The sequence below is a fragment of the Oryctolagus cuniculus genome, chromosome 16 (assembly GCF_051225735.1).
Source record: "Oryctolagus cuniculus isolate XC-2025 breed Fujian yellow rabbit chromosome 16, ASM5122573v1, whole genome shotgun sequence".
Taxonomy (NCBI): Eukaryota; Metazoa; Chordata; class Mammalia; order Lagomorpha; family Leporidae; genus Oryctolagus; species Oryctolagus cuniculus.
In genome coordinates, this window is record NC_142882.1 from 40,509,149 (window position 1) to 40,523,878 (window position 14,730).

At 43.4% G+C, this 14,730-nt stretch overlaps 1 pseudogene; it reads right to left on the reverse strand.

The window, feature by feature from the left end:
- Positions 1-1,899: 1,899 nt before the first annotated feature.
- LOC100357179 (lanosterol 14-alpha demethylase pseudogene) lies at positions 1,900-6,325 on the reverse strand (annotated as a pseudogene).
- Between the last annotated feature and the right edge of the window lie 8,405 nt (positions 6,326-14,730).

Below are 14,730 nucleotides of genomic sequence, written 5' to 3' on the forward strand. Positions count from 1 at the left end.
CATATCCCAGCACTGGATCACATCCTGGCTGCTCCCCTGTAAGTGCGCCTGGGAAACAGAGGAAGATGGCCCAAGTGCTTGGGCCCCTGCCACCCATGTGGGACACCTGCATGGCATTCCTGGCTCCTGGCTCCTGGCTTTGGCCTGACACAGCCTGTGTGTGTTTTGGCCATTTGGGGGGTAAAGCAACATTTGGAACATCTTTTTTTTTTTTCTGCATCTCCATCTCTGTCAACTCATCTTTCAAATAAATAAATAATTTGTGATCATTAAGAATTTTTATTCGAATAGCTTCCAGTTATTCTATTAAAGATGAGTCATGGTGTACCCAAATAGCAGTTTTGATGTATATACCAGGGGTATTATGCACACTCCTTTTTATATCATTGGTGTGCACTAAATTTTTATTTCTTCAAAGAGATTTAATATGAAAAATTGTCTAACAGCACCAATTTTGCCTTCACAATTAAGAATTTAACATGAATCTTCCAGCCTCTCAAAACTGTTATGTCCACAGGGGATAACATGGCTGTTTGATCTGGTATTAATATTATAAGGTCAAATTACAGGTATAGTGTTAGGCCTCAAATTATAATTTCTATTGATTCCTGAACCCAGGCTTCCTAGAATGTAATTAATAAAACTATTGCCAGGAACCCAGCTTGGTATCACTTTACATCAAATAAGCAGAGTTCCCTGGTCTCAGATACTACACAGCAGAACTGGAAGCCAAAATATCCCCAGTTGGATTCTGCAGATGAAAACAGGGAACAACCTTGAGTTCCTAGAAAAGAAACAAATTACCCCCAGGGACCTGACTTCAGACTTTCACATGGCCATTTGGAACTTGATTTATCAGATAAAGAAATAGGTAATACTTAGCAGTCAGAGGAAGACATATCATTGGCCGTTAGTATTAATAATTGTATTATTTTCAGGAAACATGATTGTCAAGTCATGGTCTCTATCACCCAATGTCTTACACCTGTGCTTCCAGTTAAAATTTCAAAGCAACTACTTCTCTACAGTGCAGGTCCATCGTTGCTGGGAGTCATCACCCCAAAACGCTGTTCTCTTTTATCCGAGGCTTTACATGTCAGTTTACTTCCTTACCCTGTCACCCTGCTCATCCTGACACACAGGAAACTTACCCAAATAAATGGATAATCTCACTGGGCTTATTAGACCTTGTTTAATCCAAGATTTAAGTTCTCTGAACTTGTTTGCCACGAGCTATGTAGGCTCTTTTTTTTTTTTTTTTAATTTGACAGGTAGAGTTATAGACAGTGAGAGAGAGAGACAGAGAGAAAGGTCTTCCTTCGTTGTTTCACTCCCCAAATGGCTGCCACGGCTGGCGCTGCACCAATCTGAAGCCAGGAGCCAGGCACTTCCTCCTGGTCTCCCACGAAGGTGCAGGAGCCCAAGCATTTGGGCCATCCTCCACTGCCTTTCCTGGCCACAGCAGAGAGCTGGACTGGAAGAGGAGCAACCGGGACTAGAACCCGGCATCCATATAGGATGCCAGCGCAGCAAGTGGAGAATTAACCAAGTGAGCCATGGTGCCAGCCCCTGTAGACTCTTAAAATCCATACCTGGAAACTATTACCAAGGATGTGCCAATGACCCATTTCCCCTTTAACAATTTTACCAACGAAATTGGCTATCTTCAAGCACACATACAATGTATCAAAATTATTAGAGAAAGTGTTTCAAATGCCATTAGATTTTATATAACTACTCCAAATTAATCAAATATTAAAATCGTTAGTTAACTGGACTTTTAGAATTACACACTTGAAAAAAAAAGCACTCTATGCAAGTGTTTGGTGGATGTCATTCTCTTCCGATGCTGCTTCAGCTTACAGGGAGGTATCACACAGCAACTCCTTGCAGCCCTTCTCATGCCGATCTTCACTGGTGATGGAGAATTAGGTTTTCAGGGGTGCAAGTCCTAGTTGTGTAATTCACAGCTGGAAACGTGCCCAAACTGTCTTAATTTGATCATCAGCAAAAATTTCCCCAATATAACGAAAACTTCTCTCCTGATGCAGGCTTATCCTGTAAGTAGCAATCAGGTTTAAAGTCCACACATTCTGTCTGTGAGTCTTGAAGTCCTTGACTAGGTCTTTGACATCACACACTTGATCTCCTGAAGGAATGGTGTGCCCTGCCGCAATCTGGAGAGTTTGAGCCGTTCTCTCCATGGTTTAGGAGATCCAAGTCTTAAGGTTTCTCCACAATGATAAAGTACGTTTAGATCCTGGAGCTGGTCTTAACTGAGAGGAGGTAGCTCCCCTCTACAGACTGATTTCTGTTCTAAGTAGCATCTTTCTTGATGTGAATTTTCTCTGGCCCAAAAGAAGCTCATCTAAGCAATGAGCATCTCTGTGAATTCCATCATCTGTCATAGGAAGATCCCCCCGCCCTCATTGGTAGAATTTAGCTAAGTTTGGAGAATGTCATCAGTGCTTTCTTTGAACTGTATGCATTTCTGGATTGCCTTCTAAAAAATATTCTTGATTTCTTGAAGAGCTCTCTCTGCACCTGTAATCAGGCAAACACAGCCAGCCTGTCAAGTGCCAGGCAGCAGGGCTGAAGCCTCCACGCAAAACTATGTGCAGCTGTGTTCCCATCAAGCTGCCTTCTGATTTCTTTTCCTTGGAAACAATGGCTAGCGGTAAAACTGTGAGCTCAGAAAGCGCTGCAGGCACTCCCTCCTCCCCCCTTTCTCCCCACGGTTGCTTCTTTCTGGATGATAGAAACACTCTGCCTAAAATGGGCTATGCTCAGGCCACTTTTTAACATTCTCTTTGGCTCCAAGAAAACTGCCTTAGGCACATCTTTGGCAACTCCCTTCCCAAACAGGCTTGCTCAGAGGGCCCCAGACATCTGCATTCAAGCCTTCACGTCTGCTGTTAAAAGGCAGTGCAGGAGCATCACACCACAGAAGGGAAGGAAGTAAACACCTTGCCCACCACGGTGAAGCCAAGCACAGGTCCACCTTTCTCCTGTGCGTTTTCTAGTTACTCGGCTGGACTTTGCCCAAACGCAATGGCCAAGCCCAGGGAATGGAATCGCTGAGATGATGCATGGTGGAGTTTTCATTAGGAGGTGGCTGACAGCAAGGCGCACCAGGTAGACAAGGCTGTGGATGAAGGGCAGGTGTTGTGCCTGAGCGAGTGCTGACAGGAGTATCAGACCTGATAGATTCTAGAGTCCTTTATTGCCAGAGGCTGAGAGTGGGCTCATGCCCCAAAGAACTCTCAACCTTGAAGCCCAAAGCAACAGGGTTTCTAAAGGCAAAAACCACAAAATTGGGAGGGGAATATCTGGTTGCTAGGATCGGGGGGAATACATGGTTACTGGGGTCAAGCTGACCTAAAACCTATGGGAAACTAATGTCAATTATAATCTTGGCAATATCAGTTACAATCTTAACAATTTCAATTATAATCTTGACATTAATCCAGGTATTGGCTTAAGTCATACGTAAGACCTAGACAAATTGCATTTTTATCATTAACCCAGGTGCAGCCTATCTACCCAGGTGCAGCCTATCTATTTCCAAGCTTGAGCGATCATGCTAGGCGGTTTCTATGCTCTGCCAAGTGTGATGTAGTGGACTGCTATTGTCTGACTGTTTTAGGTCACAGTTTCAGACCAGAGTCTCATGGTGGTGGTGGTGGGGCAACTTCCCAGAATGGAGTCTCCTGTTCTCCAAAATGGAGTCCCTAATGTGAAGGTGTTACTTCACAGGTGATGAGCTGTGTGGACACGAGGCTGCCACCTGCCGCTGGGCACCTACTTCACGGCCTGGGTCAGCACCCACCCACCTGCATGCTCAGCCCAGCAGCACCATCCCAGACACCACAGATTCCCTCTGATGAAAATGCTGGAGACTGAGGTCGCTGGCAGAAACCTGCAGGACTCCAGCTCGCTGCAACCCTGCACAGGTCTGGGCGGGGCCTATGGCTGGCCATGCCTCTAAGAGCACCCGACACGTCCTTAAAGAGCTCTTGGTCACATAGTGCAGGGACACACACACACACACACACACACTCCGCAGAGAGCAAAGCTTAGCACTCCACCAACTCCTGAGAGTGGCAGGTCACCTCAGTCACCTTTAGAACACATTCCTGGAGTAACTGTGACTGAAGATGCTCTAGAAATGACTTAAAAGTATAAATTTCTTGAGTTAAACTTTTTCAAGACATTATTACAAAAAGCTTCTCATTAAAAATTAGGTTGCACTTAAATAGATTAGTTTATCAGTAAAAACAGATTGGTCGCAAGTGGATCAGAAATATTAGGAAGGTCTAACATTGAGGATTTGGGTATAGTTTTTGATCTATGGACGTACGTGGTATTGTGTACATGATCTTAAACATTCTGTAGGAATTATCAATGTTATGATGGTGTGATGATGCATGTGTTTAAAATGGTAGTTAAATTATATAAGAAATTACCAAGAAAAGGAAGTCGCACCTTTACTTTGTTAAAGGTGAACTTTGAGTTTCACTTTATTGGGGGGGAATTAGTTTGTGCTTTGTGACAACAAAAACAAAAAAGGATACTGGTAGGGTTTATAATTATAGCTAATTTTCAATAAAAAAGAAACCCATGGGTTTAGTGCTGTGGCATAGTAGGCTAAGCGCCTACTAAGTGCCTCTGCCTGCAGTGCTGATGTCCCATATGGACACTGGTTTGTGTGCTGGTTGCTCCACTTCCAGTCCATCTCTCTATTATGGCCTGGGAAAGTAGTGGAAGATAAGCCAAGTCCTTGGGCCTCTGCACCGTGTGGGAGACCAGGAAGAAGCTTCTGGTTTCTGGCTTTGAATTAGCTCAGCTCTGGCAGTTGCAGACATTTGGAGAGTGAATCAGAGGATGGAAGACCTTTCCTTCTGTCTCTCTCCATCTCTGTCTGTGAAACTCTACCTCTCGGCCGGCGTCATGGCTCACTAGGCTAATCCTCCACCTGCGGTGCTGGCACACCGGGTTCCAGTCCCGGTTGGGGTGCTGGTTCTGTCCCGGCTGCTCCTCTTCCAGTCCAGCTCTCTGCTGTGGCCCAGGAGTGCAGTGGAGGATGGCCCAAGTCCTTGGGGCCCTGTACCTACATGGGAAACCAGGAGGAAGCACCTGGCTCCTGGCTTCGGATCAGCGCAGCACGCCGGCCATAGCAGCCATTTGGAGGGTGAACCGACGGAAAAGGAAGACCTTTCTCTCTGTCTCTGTCTCTCTCTCTCGTTGTCTAACTCTGCCTGTCAAAAAAACAAACAAACAACAACAAAGCAAAACAAAACAAAAAAACTCTACCTCTGAAATAAATTTTAGAAAAAAAAAAAAAGAAAAAACAAAGACAGAAACCCATGGGCTAGTGCTGCTTGGGTTACCTGCATGTCATAACATTATGAGTGCCTGGTTTGATTCCTTGCTTCTCATCCAGCTTCCTATGAATGCACCAGGTGATGGCTCACATGCTTGAGTCCCTGCTGCCCACACAGGAGACCTGGATGGAATTTCTGGCTCCTGACTTCAGCCTGGCCCAACTGCAATAGTTGCAGCCATTCAAGGGGTAAACTAGAGTATGGAAGATCTCTCTCTCTCTCTCTCTCTCTCTCTTTCTCTCCCTCCCCTCTATCACTCTGGCTTTCAAATAAATAAATGAATAAATCTTAAAAAGAAACCCGAACTTTGAAGGATTGTTTTGTCATTCTACATCCTAAAATATGCATCCCACAAGATCTTAGGTAGGACACATGCAGCATGTTAGCCATATCCCCCAAAAGAAATTCAATAGCAAACATTCATTGTGAAAAATGATATTAAAATCAAACTCACCAGGGACTTTTCTGCAAAAGGTTGATTAAACCAATGGCTTTCTAATGCAACTCAACTTAGGGAGAGGACTGGACATTCTGTAGAGGCTTTTACCTCAATGTGAGTCAGCCGGTCTTATGAGAAGAGCCAGAGAAGAAACAGGCAGGGTGGTCTCAGGGGAGACTGGTGCCGTCTGTGGACCTGGGGGGTGAGAGGCACCTGCCCCCTGATCACTGCTGTGGCCCCTTGACTGGCCTCCTCTTACCGCCTTGCCTCTGCTCCAGTCCATTTTCCCATGAACACAAGCATCTCTGGTTCACGTGGGATGATTTCAACGTCTGGTTCAACGTGCTTTCTTGGCCTCCCCTAGACTTCATTGTAAAAGAAGCCCCTTGTGGCTCCTGCCTCCTTTCCAGGAGCTCCTTTCACCATCCCCTCCACGTTGGGACTGCAGCTGCACAAAGCACTTTGGATTTCCTAGAGGTGCGTGCTGCTCGTGGCTGCCCATGCTTCTTGCCGCATGGGTTACCTTGGCAGAGTGCCTCTTGCCTTAGTTCCTTCACAAGGGCACTCTGTTCTGGACGATGTGTTGAAGTTGAAACTTTTCTGCCCCTTTCATTTAAAACATCACTCATTTGTTTTCATTTTGCTTGAAAGACAGAGGGAGAATTCTCATCTACTGGTTCACTCCCCAAATATCCACAATAGTCTGGGCTGGGCTGGGCTGCAGCTGGGGATCAGGAACTCAGTCCAGGTCTCTCACATGTGTGGCAGATACCTGGGTACACGAGAGTTCATCTGCTGCCTCCCAGAATGCACACTGGCAGGAAGTAGGATTGAAGCAGAGGGACCAGCGTTCGAACCAGGCACACTGACATGGCGTGAGGGTATGCCAAGCAGTGACTCAGCTGCTGGACCAAATACCCACTCCCATACCTTTCTTATGCAGGTTCACAACAACCCACTTCTCCTTATATCACAGTGGTAGCCCAATTAGAATTTATCACACAAACCACCCTAGTGGAATCATTGGTCTCTTCACCAGGATCCCATGTTAGAATATAAATTCCCATACATGGGTTCTCCATTTTCCTTCTTCACAACCCATACCAAATAAACACTTTGCACAGCATATTTGCAATATATGTTGAAGAGCAGAGTTAATCTTTACTATATTTGAGCTCCCAGGAGAATGAGCAGATGATTTCTATCGCAAGATATACGCTCAGAAACACTTGCTAAAGGAATGGAGGTGGCTCACTGGGTGAATTAAAGGATGTTGCACAGCAAGTCTGGTATTTTGAAACGTGCAAGGAGGATTCTAGGCTGTCTTCGCCACACACAGAGGGCTAACTTGTGGGCAGGCAAGGACAGCGGATTCCTTATGCAGTTGTCAGAGAGTGCTGGGGTCGGGCACCAGAAGTGACTGTGGTTTGGAGAGTGGGAAGATGAACCAGGACCTAAGCCTGAGTGATGCTCATCCTTACTCCTGCCAAATGGCTTTTCTGTAGGACTGGTACTCGTGCCATGCATGGACAATGGACAGGCATCAGAGCCCAGTGTTGGAGAGAAACAAAACCCAGAGTATTTTTTGTTTTGTTTTGAGAGAGTGATTCAAAAATACTGTCTTGCTGCATTTCTCTTCCCAGGAATGAAAGACTGACAGGTATTTACCTCTAGAAAAGTAGCTTGTCAAGAAGCTGAGGGCTTTTGACAGGAAAAAGGTTGCTTTTTGAGATGCATCTGCATGACAGGAATATTATTTTTATGTTTGATTTCCTATGGAGAAGCTTAGAACCATCCTGAACTTGTGCTGTTATTATTTACACTGCACTCATTAAATTCCATATTGACTCAGCTTCCAGATAATAAAAATCTGGTTTGCAAGCAATGCAATTAGAGATTATGTAAGAAAGGAAATCTTAGAAACTAAAATGCCATCTGGCTGAATAACTATGCTATTTAACTAATTTAGGAAAATCTTGGATACACAAGTAGTTAACTATGTGGGTGGGAAAATGAGAAAATACACTCTGATCCTACTGTTTTTGCTTTATGATAAAATACAAACTGCTGTATGCCTGAAATTTGCCTTGTCAATATTCTAATTTTAAGACTGGTGTGGTCATTTATATTTGTAAATAAATATGTAACCATGCAACAAGATAAATTACTTGGAAGAGAATATAGCATTTGGAAGGTAAAGTAACTTAATTGCAGAAATAAACCGAGACTTACTGAAATAGTTTCTTTATAAAATTATTGCTATCATTTGCATTATGTGATTTTATAATCTGAACAAATGGAGGAGATTCAGGACAAATAGCTTTTACTTGAAATCAGGTTAGTACCTTTCTATATGGTGATTGTTATAGTGGCAAAACAAGTTCTTAAAAGTTAAACAAGAGCAACAATTCTTTACCAAGCTTAATAAAATAGTAAAATAACTTTTCAGATAATTTCTATATGAGTGTGCCTTTTCAGCTATCCTGTCTTTGTGTGAACCATGGGTAGACAAATGGCAGGAGAGGTAAAGAGGAAAAGAATAGCAGCACTTGGGGAATGGAGCCAGGAGCACAGAGCTCTCTGGAAGACAGGCAAGGTGTCAGGTTTCAACCCAAAAGCTTTGCACTGTCTTTAAACAAGCTCTCACTTTCTAAGGTTGCCACACAATATGCTCACAGTTATATATAGTAGTCCCACTAAAGGTTTCTTTGTACTTGAAGATTAATGATTTATTTTTGGAACCCAGAAAGATTACTTCTCTTACTATTACTCATATGATAATTTGCAGGATAATTTTATGCAATTTATCATTTTATTGTCCTTCTGGTTAGCCAGTTGTGAGCTGGGGGAAGCTCTAGGTGTGAGATTAATACGGATGGCATGTATTGGAACGCACGCATATACTAAAATGATGTTACAGTAGTATGCCTTTCAACTTGGCAAGCTCCGATTTCACTTAAGCCACATTTCTGGCGACACAGTATGGGTCAGGTAGCAGTTCAGAGCATAGACCGTGGAATGAGGCTGTCTTGGGTGGATGCCCAGCACTGCGTGTCTGCCTGTGGACCTTGGACAGCAGACCAGGTCCCCGTGAGTCTCATATCCAGCTGTCATTTCGGGGTGATACCAGCACTTCCTACTCATGGAACTGTCATGAGATTTGAAGTGTTACCATATTCAAAGCAGTCAGAATACTGTGCAACTCATAGTACATGCTATATTTTATTTTGATGATGACTGTTAGAAGTGACCTCTCGCTCTGGTACTTGCAGACAACTCTGGGTGACCAAACACACGACAGTATCTCATGTTCCTGACAAAGGTGGTTACACAGTCTCTACGGGGTGCAGGAAAGGAGGAAGCTGCCCGTGCAGATTTTGGACTGGGGCATACACAGGTATACACAGAAAAAAAATATACAGAGTGGGAGGGGGAACTGAATGAGGAGAAATAAGTCAACAAAAATAGAGAGAAGATTCCTGGGATCATTGGAAAGAAGTGGAGATTCCTCCTGGAAATGGAGTAGACATGTAGCAAATAAACAGAGCTGAGTTTTCAATGTTCCCTTCTTTCGCTTCCCCTAATGAGCAGGATGTATGGGAGGAGAAAGAATCTGAGATATGGAGTGTGCATGATTGAAAGTAAAAAGGTGGAGCTGCGGGAGTGCAGTGGAGGATGGCCCAAATTTTGGGCCCTGCACCCACATAGGAGACCAGGAGAAGCACCTGGCTCCTGGCTTCAGATCAGCGCGGTGCGCCAGCCGCAGTGCGCCGGCCGTGCCGGCCATTGGAGGGTGAACCAACAGCAAAGGAAGACCTTTCTCTCTGTCTCTCTCCCTCACTGTCTACTCTGCCTGTCAAAAAATCAAAATAAATAAATTTAAAAAAGGTGGGGCCGGCGCTGTGGCATTAGCAGGTAAGGCTGCTGCCTGCAGTGCTGGCATCTCCCATATGGGCGCCAGTTCGAGACCCAGCTGCTGCACTTCCAATCCCGCTCTCTGCTGTGGCCTGGGAAAGCAGTAGAAGATGGCCCAAGTCCTTGGGTCCCTGCAGCCACATGGAGACCCAGGAGAAGCTCCTGGGTCCTGTCTTCGGATCAGCACAGCTCCAGCTGTTGCGGCCATTTGGGGAATGAACCAGCGGATGAAAGACCGCTCTCTCTCTCTCTCTCTCTCTCTCTCTGTCTCTCTCTCTTTCTCTGCAACTCTGCTTTTCAAATAAATAAATAAGTCTTTATAAAAAAGTAAAAACGTAATTTTTGAGGAGGCAGGGGCACCTGGAGAAGAGCCCATAGCATGGGCAGGAATAAAGGAGAATATTTGTGATTTCTTCTGCCGAGGCTTCCTGCAGCTGATCAACAAGGAGGGGAGAGGGGAGTGTAGGGAACGAATCCCAAATCCACTAGCTGTCCCCACTGCATTGCAGAAAGCCAAACCCCAACACTACAACCACGTCTAGGGATTGCAAGTTGGCTGGAGTTTAGGAGATTTTCATGTGTGACAAGCAGAGAACCAGGTGACTTGATTTAAATCTACAGGTGGATGAATAGTAAACTGATTGTGGTGTTTTATTGAAACTTGGTGGACATAGAGCATCTTTATATCCTCTGGGGACCCGGAAGCCTGAACCAATCCCTCACCTGGTTTTTCTTGTGTTGTGTGCATAATTACAAATTGTAAATACACACCTGTGAGTGGGCTCAACCCTGACAGACCTGAACACGGTAGAGAACATTATCTAATTGTTTCCCCCAGGGACTTATTAGGAGCCTCATCTTTTAAAAATAGGAACAACTCTTCAAGTCATGGAGATGAAATTAAAAGAGAAGTTAATCTTGCTGCAAAATTTTTTTAAATCCATGCATGATTTTTTTTTCATAATGTGCATTTCCATGAACTATTAGAAGTAGTCTCCTTTTGATGGCTAAAGTCAGAATCAGAAATGAGAAGAGGCTACTAGTAAATCCAAATAGAAGTCACCAGTTTTCTAAAAGGAAATTGATTCCACTCAATTCACCTAAGATTTCTGAAGAAAGACCGTGCCACTTGATTGGCTTATCAACTAACTTCAGTGATGCCGAGGCCAGGCGGTGTTCCAGAGTCTCCATCATGCCTTTCCTTTCCCCGCCCCTGCAATTTCTCACGCTTTGTAGCAGAAACTAAGGTTTCCTTTAGTTAATTGTAATTACGAACTAACAGCCTCACTGAAAAGCGCTTTGCTCCCCTCAAGTAAATATCCACGGTTTCCACCATTGCTGATGCTGACCCTCGTTCTCTGTTTTCATGCAGTTGTTCCAATTTTAGATAAATAATCTATACCCTTAGAGAGGTGCCAGGCAGCAGATTTCACCCGAGGGGATGATTACAACGGCACACGTTTCATCCTGTAGTTTAGTTGCTGGAAAGAAAGGACATCAGCAGGCACACACTTACAGCTCACTGAATTCCACTTCTCAACTTAGCCGGGTAGCGGCTGTGCCTTGACGGCCAGCTTGTACCAGCCATTATGTGAGATGATCGCATAATGGTATAATTATAGGAACTATTTGGACGGTAAAGTAGGATCTACTTATAATTATGCCAGATAACAGATGTCAACTAGGGCCATCCTGGGCAAACAGGTGGGATATATGTTCATCATGTGTCCAGGTGGATTCCTCTTATTCTAACTCCTTTAGAATTTATATTTACATTATAAACTCCTTTTCTATCATGATAACTCTCAGTTCAAAGAGTAAAATGTTTCGTAGTATTTATTAATTGTATTTCTAGACAGGAAACTAGATTCCTGTAGCACACGAGTAGCTTTCAGATTGTTCATGGGAAATGTGTATCATGAAGAAACTGCATGGATTTCAAAGTGTTTTGGACCAAAGAAATTTCTAATTCTATTTTCTGCAAACTTTTTGAAGTCCCTTGTGTTGTATGAAGTTATCTTTTAAAAAATAAACCCTGCTTTTCTAAACTGACTCTACTGTTTTCTGCTTCAACACTTCTGTAGTTTTATTGTGTGAATGTGAGGGCACTTCATAGTTGGTGGAATAATGAAGTTAAAAGAGAGGTCTATTTTGATGCAAAAAAAGCTTTGAAATCTGTTCATAGATTTTCCATAATACATCCGGTGCCGCGGCTCACTAGGCTAATCCTCTGCCTTGCTGCGCCGGCACACCGGGTTCTAGTCCCAGTCGGGGTGCCGGATTCTGTCTTGGTTGCCCCTCTTCCAGGCCAGCTCTCTGCTGTGTCCTGGGAGTGCAGTGGAGGATGGCCCAAGTACTTGGGCCCTGCACCCCATGAGAGTCCAGGATAAGTACCTGGTTCCTGCCATCGGATCAGTGTGGTGTGCCAGCTGCAGCGTTCTGGCCGCGGCGGCCATTGGAGGGTGAACCAATGGCAAAGGAAGACCTTTCTCTCTGCCTCTCTCTCTCACTGTCCACTCTGCCTGTCAAAAATAAATAAATAAATAAAATAAATAAAAAAATTAAAAAAAGAAAAAGATTTTCCATAATACACATTTTCAAAGAAATGTGTATGAGTATGATGTGAAGTTTATCAGTCAAAAAAAAAAAAAAAACCTGGAATTTTGGAGTCTGAAGAATCTTTGTTCAAATCTTCATTATGACTCTAGCTGGGGGACTTTGGATAAATTCCAGTGCTTAACATTTTAGAGCTTGTTTTTCTTCAGTCACAAAACAGTGCTAAAATATCTGCTCTTGTGAATTAGTTCAATGCTGGAAATACGAGTATGTGGCCCTCCACAGGAGCTGTTGTTATAGCCAATATACATATCTAAAATTTTTACTAGGAAACTGCCGAAATGTTCTTTGATTGGGAAATGATTTCCAGTTTCTGATGCACTAACTTTACTTTGGTGGTTCCAGTTATTTAAAGATGTGGGATGAGTGAAATTTTTCGAATATGTATAAACAGAAGCTCCCCAACATGCTAAAAGTTGTAGCAAATTTGAAGCAGTATCTTTAAGAAAGTCACACTTGCTTGACAGACGGCTTCAACATTGGTCATATTTAAGCTTAAAGGATTCATTTTCAATTTGGCAGATTTGAATATATAACAATTGGGGCCGGTGCTGTGGCGCAGCACAGTTAAAGCCCCGGCCTGAAGCAACAGCATCCTATATGGGCGCCAGTTCTAGTCCGGGCTGCTCCTCTTCCAATTCAGCTCTCTGCTAAGGCCTGGGAAAGCAGTGGAAGATGGCCCAAGTGGGAGACCCAGAAGAATCTCCTGGCTCCTGGCTTCGGATCGGCGCAGCTCCGGCCATTGCAGCCATCTGGGGAGTGAACCAGCAGATGGAAGACCTCTCTCTGTCTCTACCTCTCTCTGTAACTCTGTCTTTGAAATAAATAAAATAAATCTTTTTTAAAAAGAATATATAATAGTAGAGCTATCTGGGGGCATCATCCAAAACAACTCCTTTCTGTATAAAATAGACCCTTACACTTTCCTTTGAAAATGACAAAAGGAAGTAGGGTAGAGAACAATTAATTGTGGTTTTGCACTTGCCTAAACTTTGATGTTTATGCATAAAAACTCTTCCAGTGGTTTTAAAAGACAACTATGCTAATTCAGAGCATTAAATATGTTTTTTTTTAAACTAGGGCAGCTAGGTAAGAAGTTGTTATGCACATTTATTCTCGAAACTGGAAAACATGATGTTCAGAATATTTCGAAGTGGATATATCATATATACATGCCTATTTATGAAAAGATTCAGAATTGGTAGATGAACACTTATTTTTATTTGTTTACTGCCTACACTTGTGAATATAATGGTACAGTTCTGCACTTGACTGATCTATATGATTTACAAGAGATAACTGACAATTTTCTGTAATAAGGTGTCCTATATGCTATGCTTGCAAGGGTCTCAAAGTGATTTAAGACACTTAGCATATGGCAGTGTGGTGGTCTTCAAACTTTAGCACGCACTTTATTTATTGAAACATAGTTTATTGAAACATAGGTTGTTCAACAAATGCCAACAAGACAACTGGATAGTCACATGCAAATAATAAAGTTAAATCCATACCTCATAATATATATAAACATTAACTGAAGATGGATCAAAAATCAAAATATGTGGCTGAAAACCAAAAAAAAAATACTTTGAATTTTTGAATTAACTGTGGATATAAATCTCTATGACTGTGAATTAGGCAATGGTGTTTTAGACAGTACATCAAAAGCAAAACACCAAGAGTGAATATAGATTGGCCAGTGCCACAGCTCAATAGGCTAATCCTCTACCTATGGTGCTGGCACACCTGGTTCTAGTCCTGGTCAGGGTGCTGGATTGTGTCCCCATTGCTCCTCTTCTAGTCCAGCTCTCTGCTGTGGCCAGGGAGTGCAGTGGAGGATGGCCCAGGTCCTTGGGCCCTGCACCCGCATGGGAGACCAGAAGCACCTGGCTCCTGGCTTTGGATTAGCGTGGTGCGCCGGCCACAGCGGCCATTGTGGGGGTGAACCAATGGCAAAGGAAGACCTTTCTCTCTGTCTCTCTCTCTCTCTCTCTCACTGTCCACTCTGCCTGTCAAAAAAAAATAGATTAACTGAACAATTTCCAAGTTTAACACATTTGCCTTTTAAAGGACACTACAAGTAAAATGAAAAGAAAATTCCCTAGGATGGGACACAGCTTTGAAAATTGTGTCTCTGGCTAGGAACCTGTGTCTAGAATAACAATTACAACTCAGCAATAAACAGACATAACCCCATGAAAGGTGTGCAAAATACTTGAAAAGAAATTTATCAAAGGAATATACACAAATAACCAGTATGCATATGAACAGATGATCAACCACCAGCCACCAGGGAAATACTAACCACAATCACAAGCAGATTCCATTTTAAACTCACTGGATGCCCTGAGTCAACAAGGTAACACGCACTGGCAA